Genomic DNA, 11,784 nt, shown 5'->3' with positions numbered 1-11,784 from the left:
CAGCCACTCCTCGGAAGGAAGGTTGGGCAATCTACTTCTGTAGTGATACTGCCTTGGAAACCCAAGGAGGGGTTGCTATGAGTTGGGTCCGAGTTGACAGCACATAACAACAACAAAAACAACATCCATGAACGTGGCATGTTCTTCTGTTTATGTAGGTCTCTTATAGTTTGTATAGATCTATACAAATAGATCTCTGAAAAAGAAATAAGGAAAACAATACCATTTACAGTAGCTACCAAAAAAGATAAAATACTTAGGAATAAATCTTACCAGGGACATAGAAGACCTATAGAAAAAAAAATTACAAAAAACACTACTACACAAAACTATAAGAGATCCAACTGATTTTTGTATGTTGATCTTGTATCCTGCCACTTTGCTGAGTCTTTCAATTAGTTCCAGTAGTTTTCTTGCTTAGTCTCTTGGTTTTTCTATACATAGGATACTGTCATCTCCAAAAAGAGATAGTTTTACTACTTCTTTGCCAATCTGGATGCCTTTTATTTTTCCATCTTGCCTTATTGTCCTGGCTAGGACTTCCAATTGAGAATTGTTGAATAGAGGTGGTGACAGAGGGCATCCTTGTCTGTTTCCTGTTCAGTGTCTCTCCATTAAAAATAATGTTGCTGTTGGTTTTGTGTATATGCCCTTTATTAAGGTGAGAAATTTCCTCTCTATTGCTATTTTGGTGAGAGTTTTTATAAGGAATGGGAGCTGGATTTCATCAAATGCCTTTTCTGTGTTGATTGATTTGATCATGTGTTTTTTTTTTCTTTGTTTCATTTATGTGATGGATTATGTTGATTGTTTTCTAATGTTGAGCCATCCTTGCATATCTGGTATGAACCCCACCTGGTCATGGTGTATTATTATTTTTTATGTAGTATTAGATTCTATTGCCTAGGATTTTGTTGAAGATCTTTGTGTCTATATTCATGATGGATATTGGTCTTTAGTTTTCCTGTATAGTGGTATCTGCCTGATTTTGGTATGAGGGTTATGCTTGCTTCATAGAATGAATTTGGGAGTATGTCATCTTTTTCTTTGTTCTGGACTAGTGTGAGTAGGATAGGTGTCAGCTCTTCCCTGAACATTTGATACAATTCTCCAGTGAAGTTTCTGGTCCGGGATTTTTGTTGTTGTTCTTGGGAGTTTTGTTATGATTTCTTCCTTTGTTATGGGTCTGTTCAAAATTTCTGCCTCAGTCTGTGTTAGTTTAGGTTGGTCTTGTGCTTCTAGAAATTTGTCCACTTCTTCTTAGTTTTCAAATTTGTTGAAGTACAGTTCTTCATTGTATGATGCTATTATCATTTTTATTTTAATTGGTTCTGTTGTGATGTTGACCATTTCATTTATTATTCATGTTATTTGCATCTTCTCTTTATTTTCCTTGGTTAAATTTCCCAGTGATTTGTCAATTTTGGTACTCTTTTTGAAGAACTGCCTTCTAGTTTTGGTTTTTTATTTTACCTATTGTCTTTCTGTTTTCTGCTTTGTTTATTTCTGCTTTGATCTCTAGTATTTCTTTTCTGCTGGAGACTGTGAGGTTCTTTTGTTACTCTTTTTTAATTGTTGGGTTAAGGAGTTGATTTTAGTTCTTCTTTTTTTCTTTTTTTCTATGTGTTCATTTAGTGTTACAAATTGATTTTGAGAACTGCTTTCGCTATGTCCCAAAGGTTTTTGTATGTGGTGTTTTCATTCTCATTTGTCTCTAGGATTTTTTTTTTTTTTTTTTTTTAAATTTCACAATTTCTTCTGCTACTCAATGGTTTTGAGTAGTGTGTTATTCAGTTTCCATGTATTTGATTTTTTCCCCCCCTGGCCTTTCTATTATTGTTTTCTAATTTTATAGCACTGTGATTTGAGGAGATGCTTTGCAGTATTTTGATGTTTTAAAATTTATTGAGACTTGATTTGTGGCCTAACACATGGACTATTCTGGAGAATAGGCCATGCACACTGGAAAAGAATGAGCATTGTACTTTTGTTGGATGGAGTGTTCTGTATATGTCTGTGACGTCAAGTTCATTGGTTGTGTTGTTGAGATCTTCCATATCTTTGTTGAGTTTTCTCTGGTTTTTCTGCTTGTCATTGAAAGTGTTGTGTTAAAGTCTTCTGCTAGAAGAATTGTAGAATTGTCTATTTCTCCTTTCAATTCAGCTGATGTTGGCTTTATGTATTTTGGAGCTCTTTCATTGGATGGTGGCATAGTGCCTAAGGCATTTGACTGCTAACCAAAAGGCTGGTGGTTCAAACCCACCAGCCACTCCTTGGAAAGAAGGCTGGGCAATCTTCCTCCGTAGTGATATTGCCTGGGAAACCCAAGGAGGCGTCGCTTGGATCTGACTCCAAGGCAGTGAATTTTGTTTCATTGGGTGCCTAGATATTTATTAAGGTTATGTCCTCTTGGTCAATTGGCTCTTTAATTATCATATAATGCCTTCCCCCAACCCTTTGTCCTTTATGGTGGTTTTTGCCTTGAAGTCTATTTTATCAGAAATTAATATTGCCATTCCTGCTATTTTTTTGGTTGGCATTAGCTTGATATATATATTTTTTTCCATATTCGACTTTTAATTTATTTTTATCTTGTGTCTAAGGTGGGTCTTTTGTAGGCAACATGATGTATGTTCTTTTCTTAGCCAATCTGCCATTCTCTTTCTCTTGACTGGTACATGTAATCCTTTCACATTCAGTGTAATTAATGGTAAGTATGAATTTACAGCTGTCATTCTTTTTGTTTTTTTAATGGTGGTGTTGATGGTTTCTTTGCTCTGAATAATTTTCTGTGCTGAGTTCATTTTGTTATTGACTTTTCTTTCCCTTTTCTTCATTATTGTTCATTTTATGTTTACTAAATCCTTGTGATTTTCTTCTTTCATCTTTTGCTTAGAAGACTTACTCATTTTCTTTGTGATTACCCTGTAGTATATTCTTATCTCCCTAAGTTTGCAACAGTCTGTTCTATGTTGACGTACATCGTCCTTATTTCCTCTCCATTTGGAAGTTTTGTAATTATACTATTTATTTCTTCTATTTGCTTCATAGTTGGTGTTGTGTACAGATTGACTCATATGGTTCTCTTTTTCTGTTTTTTAGGTTTATTTTAGATTTGAGAATATTTTCCTGGGTTGGTTTTTGGGTGGTGTTGTCACATGTCTTCATCTTAAATTGTTATCTTCTAATGGAAATTTTGATGGTTTCAACCCACCCAGAGGCACCTCACAAAAAAGGCTTAGTGATCTGCTTCACAAAGTTCACAGCCTTGAAAACCCTATGGAGCACAGTTCTACCCTGGCACACATGGGATTGTCATGAGTCATAGTCAACTCGATGGCAACTGTGAGGTTTTTTTTTTTTTTGGTGTATCTCTTGTTGTATAACAAAATGGCAGAGTCTAGTTGAAATTAAAATGAAAGAAATTTATATAGGAGCTCTGGTAGTGTAGTGCCTAAGGCATTTGACTGCTAACCAGAAGGCTGATGGTTCAAACCCACCAGCCACTCCTTGGAAGGAAGTTTGGGCAATCTACTTCTGTAGTGATACTACCTCAGAAACCCAAGGAGGGGTCACTATGAGTCAGGTTTGACTCGATGGCACATAACAACAACAACAATAACCTTCCATGGGAAGCAACACATGGCATAGTCTGAGGCTGGTGAGAAGCATGCAGTATGGGTGGCTGTGGTGTCAATGCTAAGCTTTGCATTGTAGCTGAAACTGCTTGGCAGATACCCAGGCAGAGCCAGCTTAAACACTTGAAGAAGTGTGTTCTGTCACCTCTGGGTCCAAGAGGGCTGCTTGCTCTGTCATCTACTTAATTTTTTTCATTGTTATTTCTGTTTTCCAATGTCATACCCTGAGATTTAGAGTCATGTGACTCTAAAAAAGTTTTTTTAATGGTGGTGTTGATGGAGAAAGCTGTAGCTGTTAATATTGATGATAAAAAATGGTCTTTGTAGACCATTTTGCAGTTTAAAATCTTTTAGATAATTGAACTCATTTGATCCTCAAATAAGAAAATAATGAAATCACTGTGTGCTGTATAGTAAGTAGAAAATATACTAAAATGAAAACAAAACAAAACAAAAAACCAAAAAACTATTTAGATATTTTAATCAAGACTATTCAGTAAATGAAAGTTCCTGGGTGATACAAATGGTTATGTTCTGGAACTGCTAACCTAAAGGTTTGCTGTTCAAACTCACCCAGAGGTACAGACCTGGTGATCTGCTTCCGAAAAGTCACAAAGGAACAGTTCCACTTTGTACACATCGGTCACCATGAGTCATAATCAACTTGATGGCAACTAACAAGAACAGTTTAATAAGTAATATTTGATCAAAGTGCATTGTCAGATTCCAATGCTGCACTTATAATGGAGATCAGGAAAGAGTACATAAAAATCTTCATACTGAATAATTTTGAGAAATTATTTTGGGGGTATCAAGGCTGCATAGCAAAAGACAAACATTATTAATCGTTATTCAGCCATTTTTATATGTAAAAATGTTTAAATATTTAGAAAGCTCATGAAAAAACAAATAAATATTCAAAACTAAATTTCCTTCACTTTGGTTTTTGGTTTATAACTTAACTTTTTTTGTGTGTGCTGATAAATTTGGACACTCTCTCTTTCTTAGTTCTCCTTGTCAAAAGAATTGTCTTTTCAGACTAAAGGTAAATCAGGATATACGTCTGGCAAGACCTTACACCTGCGGGGGGTTGTGGAACCAGCTATTTGAAAGCATGTTAAGAACACTTCTGGGTTAAGCAGAATCTGTGAGTGAGGAACCAAGTTTTTTGTCTTGGGGAAAGTGAGAGAACTGGGATTTGGCTGATACTCTATCAGCAGGGAGTCCTGCTGAAGAGGTAGGAGCTCTGGTGGTGCAGTGGTTAAAACACTTAGCTGTTTACTGAAAGGTTGGCATTTAAACTCACCAGTCACTCCACGGGAGAAAGCTGTGGCAGTCTACTTTTGTAAAGATGTACAGTCTTGAAAATTCCTATGGAGAAGTTCTACTCTGTCTTACATGGTCACTATCAGTTAGAATTGACTCAATGGCAGTGCATTTGCTTTGGTTTACCAAAGGGGTAGAATCTTGGATAGAGTAGTGCTAATCAGAAAAAATAAGAATGAATATGTATGATTTACTAGAAATAATTAACCAGCAGAAAACCAGTCAACCAAAAGGTAAAATTCATTGTTGGATGACAATTCTGTTCCATCATCTAAATATCATATATTATTTCAAAACCACTATCAAATGATTAGTGTATTACTGTGGCAATTTTAACCTTTACCCAATTGAATTGAATCTATGCTAAATAAATGGACTTATCAGAGAAGGCCTTGGGATCCTAATTGTAGTACCTTTAGCAAAAATAATCACATTTTGCTAATAGTTTAAGAAAACTACCAAATTCCAAAGCTATACTTATTTTATTTTATTTCCTGATATAGATGATTCTGCCTTTGTTTCCTATGGATTAAACAAAACAAAAGCAAAAAAACAATCAAACAAACAACAACAACAAAACAAAAACAATACTTGAGTTGCTTTTGACACAAATTACAAACATTCATAATTTTCCTGGGATATGTTTCAGTCTCTAGTTTATGTGCTCTTGTAATTAACTAGATATCTTCAAAAGAAAGAATTCTAGTTCAGGACTCAAATTAAGAGCAAATAACTATAAACAGAGTGCTTGATTCTTAAAAAGAAACAGCACATATGGGTTTTGGCTATAGATGTTATACCCTGGAGTGTGCCCTGATTTCTTTTCAGCTAAATAAAAATAGCAAATTCACATAGATGCATTGTAATATGCCAGTGTAAATTACATTGGAATACACTCCATGTATAAATAAGACAAGAGAATTTGTAAGTCAACTTTTCCAACCTCTGAAACTCTGAAGTGCTTGTCATATTACTTTTGTCTTTAAAGACAGCAGCCTCCCCGAATCCTGCTGGTACCCTGTCTCACCTAGTACTCAGGGGGCTCTGTGCTTGTACAGGGCATTGCACACATGTCTCTTCCCCTCCTGAAAGGGAAGATGAAGAATGGGAATTTCATTGAACACTTGCTATGTCCTAGACTATTTTGCCTATATTCAATTTTTATAAATAAGAAAATCCTCAAATCAACGTTTGCATTATTTTGGATACATGACTCTATTTTCTCCAGATTGTGGTGACAAATTTGCAAGGTTGATTTAATACTTACCATAACCAAATGCCACTCTATCTGTATTTGGTGAATGGGCTTCATTACATTTCTTGTTCCAGAGGAACAGATCCTGAGAGGCTGGTTCTTGACTGTGGCGGCACAGTGAGGATTTAAATACAAGTCTGTTAGATCCCCAAACTCAATCTCTTTAATACTGAACACAAATTATGATATAATGATATACACTCTACAAACTGTCCTAGCTGCACAATTAATGCTCTTTCCTTCCCCTGCAATTAAGTAATGTTCTCTCCTCCTCCCATGCCCATCAGCCATTTTATATCTGCCAAGAAGAAAGTAATCTAGGAGGACCTGATTTCAGATACTGTTTCTAATGTGTGAAAGGCTAATAGATCTAATTCTTATAGATGTATTTGCATTTTAAAAGAGGAGCTTTGTGAGCTAGAAAGATAGGGGATCCTTTAAAAAAATATGTTTTGTTGGAATGACCATCTGGGCTGCAGCTGGATGGAAGTGGGAATTCCTGGTGTAGATGCTGCACAAGGACAGTCCTGGGTCCAGATTTCAGTAAGTATCTGTAAGATCTCATGAATGGTAGGGAACTCAGAAATTCCTAACACTGGTACTGGTGCACACATCATTTTGTAGATAGTTCAGTTTTGCTGACTGGTTGGTAGCTACAGCAACTGAATTTATTAAACTTGGACCCCGGCCTACTTTCTTTCAAAAGTGTTTGAGGTAGTTTAAACCTGGTACAAGGCAAAATACTTCAGGATAAAAATCAACCTTCTAAAGGAAGGAGAAGAAAGCATGCATTTCAGGCATTCCATTGGCTCGTTGTCTGAAAACAAAGCAAAAGGAAGACAGTGGGGTACAGAATCTCAATTTTTGACAGCTGAAAATATATACACATTTATTTGCAGAGGTAATATATAAAATTAATTTCACTTCTACAACTAAACTTGAACAGGAATTTATTTCAGTTCTTGTGTGTAGAGCACTAAGTGGAATTAAAAGATATTTTTAATTTGTTTTATAAAAGATACACAACCCAGTTCAGTTGCAGGGATCTCGACCTTCTCCATGGGCAGAAGGCACAATGTGGGGAGTGGCTTTCAATGATCATGTCTCAACTGAACTCTGGGGCAGGTGCAGCTCTAATTCCATTTCTCATGACAAAGCCCTCAATGTATAACCACATATTCTAAACTGTAGATACAAATAAGAGCAATACTATCTGGATTGAGACACTCTTATATACTGTAAACTCTCTGTATTGTTTAGCTTTTCTCTAAATTTTTGGCTTACATACATACCATTTCTAGGCTACTGGTTTAAACATTGACTAAAGAGAAATAGGGGGCAGACCAGGTAGGCTAACTCCCTATATCTCCTAGCTATCCTTTTTGGATCTTTTATGCCCCTTGTCATGGAAGAATTTCATAGGTCTCTTTGCCCAACTCCCAGTGTAGAACTGGATAATCAATTTATGGAATCTTATATAAAAAACTGAAAGGAACTCTGGTAGCGTACATAGTGCATAAGACACTTAACTGCTAACCAGAAAGCTGAAAGTTCAAACCCACCAGCCACTCCTCGGAAGGAAGGTTGGGCAATCTACTTCCATAGTGATACTGCCTCAGAAACCCAAGGAGGGGTCGCTATGAGTCAGGTTTGACTCAACGGCACATAACAACAACAACATAAAACTGAAAGGAAACTCCTGGTAAACAGTCATTTCTGGACCCATGCTGGATCTGGGAGCTGGCACTGATAAAGGACAGGTGTTTTAGTTAGCTATTGTTGTAAACCAAGTCACCTTCCAATTTAATAGCTTCAAACAACTATTTATTTTTACCACTCATGGCTCTTTGGATGGACTGGGCTCAATGTCTGAAGTAGTTGTTGTCAGTGGGAGCTGAGTCATCTGAAGGCTCCGAACATCCAGGATGGCTTCTTCACTCACATGTTTGGTGCCTCTGTTTGGAAGACTAAAACATCTACGACTGGCTGGTTTACCCCCCATTCCAGGTAGTCCCTCTATCTGGCTGATCTCTCAAAGCAGGTGTCTCATGTCAGATGCCTTATATCAAGTCTTTAAAGGAAGGCCTTTAAATTGGGGGTTTCAGGCATCATGCTAGCTCTGTTTTCTGGAAACAATGGTAAACAATGACATTGGTGTATAGAAGTCTGAGTTTTTTACATAGTGATTAGATGAAACTGCAAATCTTTTTGACCTGTCTTCTGAAGGTATGTGGCATCACTTTTGCCACCCACATTATATTGGCCACAAGTGAGTGACAGGGGCTAGCCCAGATTCAAGAAGAGGGATTTTCAAGAACATTGATCCCAGGAGGCATGGTTCACTGGGGGGTCAATTTTAAAGACTAACAGCCACAAAAACAAGGCTTTTTAGATAATTTTAGATAAAACTTGGTTCTTGGCTTTTGGTAAATATCCACAATGATTCTTACGTGATCTCTAGACTGCAATAGGTGTGGTGAGCTCATTCTTTCTATAGTCACAAACCATAAACTGTCCCTGCAGTACCCATAAAAAAGGCCATAGAAGACTGATTCAGTGGGAGGAAATGGTTGGTCCTTAGTTGGAATCTATTATTTGAGAACTGAACAGGCAACCACCTAAGGGGAGTAATCTGAGAGACGCTCAAGGAGAAGCCTGCTCCCACAAGCTCTGGTGGTGTATGCCTAAGGCATTTGAACCACCAGCCACTCCGCAAAAGGAAGATTGGGGAATCTACTTTGGTAGTGATACTGCCTGGGAAACCCGAGGAGGGGTTGCTATGAGTCAGGATCCACTTGATGGCAGTGAGTGAAAGGCAAATGAGCTGTGCTTCTTTGGCCCTGCACCTGGATAACTTAGTGTCCTCACAGTCACTGACTTGGCATTAAATAATAAAAGCCAAAGCAAGGTACAGAAGGCTGAGGGATAAGTTCTCTGCTCCATGGTCTATTTGTGACATTCATTCACATCTCTATGGAGAGGAGTTTATTTATCAGATCAGCTAGTTGATACCTTGAATTTCCCTTAGTTCTATCAGTGTGTGGGGTCCCAGAGAAACAGGTTATATGGGGGCGGGGAGGAGTGAGAATAGTCAAGACCAAAGGGTACTGCCCAAGAAACAATCTTCTCAACTCTCCAATATCCACCCTGCTTCTTTTCATCATAGGCCTCCTACCCATTTTCCCACCTTTTTAAATTTGCATGGCATATGTATATTTTGAGAGCGCTGGTTGCATAGTGCCTAAGGCATTTGACTGCTAACCAGGAGGCTGGCAGTTCAAACCCACCAGCCACTCCTCAGAAAGAAGATTGGGCACTCTATTTCTGTAGTGATACCACTTTGGAAACCCAAGGAGGGATTGCTATGAGTCGGATCCAACTCGACGGCGGGGGGTTTGGTTTGGTTTGGTTTATGTGTATTTTATTTTTCATATTGCAGTAAAGATATCTGAGGGAGCCCTGGTGGTGTAACAGTTAAGTGCTTGGTTACTAATGGAAAGGTTGGCAGTAGACGCCCACTCAGTGGCTCCATGGGAGAAGGACCTGGCGGTCTGCTTCTGTAAGGATTACAACCTAGAAAACCCTATGGAATGCTTCTCCTCTGTCACATGGGGTTGCTGTGAGTTGAAAATCAACTAAATGGCATACAACAACAACAACATTTTAACAGGACGTTTGCCAATTCAACATGTTTTACATGCATAATTTAGTGACATTGATTACAATCATGTATATCCCCTTTCAAATATGAATAATAATTATAAGAAGAATAACATTATTATAACAACAACAATAAAGAAATAAGAAATAGAGCCACTCCAGAAGAATTCCAGATAATAGAAAAAATACTTAAAGATGGGATAATGTTATTCATGTAGTTTCTGGGTACCGTAACCCTGATGAAATTCATGCAAAGAGTGTAATTTTAATATCAAAGAAACAATCTGATGATGGCTACAGGTGAATGGGTAGAATAAAAGCCAATTTAATTAATGCATCTTGTATTCAGTCTCTTAGGGTCATGATTTCAGGAGAGAAAAATAAGGAAAAGAGCAAGGAACAGAGTATGCCAGAGAAGATAATAAAGAGAGAAGAGGAAGGAGGGAGCTTAAGGGGGAAGTAGACAGAAATCTAGGAAGAGCTACTGTTGGGGAGGAAAATACAGTTGCTACCAAACATATTCCTCTATACTTGAATGTTGAACATAAAACTATATGCAAAATTTACAACTGTAATTTTTCTGAGAGATAGAAGTTGGGAGAAGATGAAGGTGTTAGAAGAGGGATAATGGGATTAATATGCATAGTAACAATGATACAGAGAGACGATTAATATGCATGGTAATAATGATACAAGGAGAAAGTTAAAGGCATGGTCTTCTGAAGGAGGTTGAAAGCAAAAATCTTATGAATTAGGCTCATCCCCATGCTTTTCAACCCCAATATTTTTCCTGATAGGATTGCAGTAAATATTGTCACCTGAAAAATAATTTTTTGCTAAATGAGATTCATTTCTGAAAACTCTCTTTGAATTATTAAGATGCAACCCAGAAATATAGGGTAATGATTCAGAGTGACCTTGGAATCAATTCCTGACTCTGCCACTTATCTATCTTGTGACCTGAACAAGTTATTTATCTTCTTTCAGCTTCAGTTTCCTCACCTGTGAAGTAGGAATAGCAGCAGAATATGCCTCATATAGTTACTGTGAGAATTAAATGGAATATGTGTGCAAAGCCTATACACCTTAAACTAAGAGTGCAGCCCATAGTAGCTGGTGTTGTTTTACTGTATTATTACTAGTAATAACATATTTCAACTTTCCCTCTTCTCATCCTTTATTATTTTAAGTCACTCCCTCCATCACTGAACAGATATACTCTCTGACTGTAAAATCAAAATGTATTTTTTTACACGGTACAGTGATATTAATGAAAATCTTCTGAGAGGCCACAAATGGAAATAGTTTGGCAGAGACGCAGTGTTTACTCAGATGTACAGGTTAAGCCACACAAAACTTTTCCATTTTCTTGCCTCTCAATTAGCTCTAATTCTTGACTCCATTGCTCCTGCTTTTGGAGTGAAAGGGTTTTTGATGGTCCACTGGGTCGCTGGATTAAGCTGTATTTAAGTTACTTATATGCAGAAATAAACTTGTCCTCTTCTCTCTTATCCTTCCTGTACAATGGCACATTCCTACTAATTATACTGTTCTCAGTGATTCTCCAGGGTGCTTTGGATAACAAGTAGAAGCAATGTTACAGGACATATGCTTTTACGCTTTATTGGACACTGTTATCCACGGACCCAAAACTGAAGCTGAACAAACAGTCCAGATCCAAATGTGCAAGACCACTGATCATCAATGGCACTAAAGTCTGAATTTGATTAGAGTGTCATTTCCCTGCCCTTTTCCCTGTGCCCATAAAGAAAGGTACAGCTCTGAAATCCCAAAGAGATGCTGCTTGATTTAAGCCCTGTGAAATTCTAACCAGAAGTTAATAGAAAGAAGAAACCAAGCTTATCAAATTTTCCTTGGGAGCATTGGTGTGTTTCACCTGTGGTA

This window comes from Orycteropus afer, unplaced genomic scaffold (assembly GCF_000298275.1).
Source record: "Orycteropus afer afer isolate SDZICR_OR568_19922 unplaced genomic scaffold, OryAfe1.0 scaffold00087, whole genome shotgun sequence".
NCBI classification, from domain to species: Eukaryota; Metazoa; Chordata; class Mammalia; order Tubulidentata; family Orycteropodidae; genus Orycteropus; species Orycteropus afer.
This window is presented reverse-complemented; position numbering follows the sequence as displayed.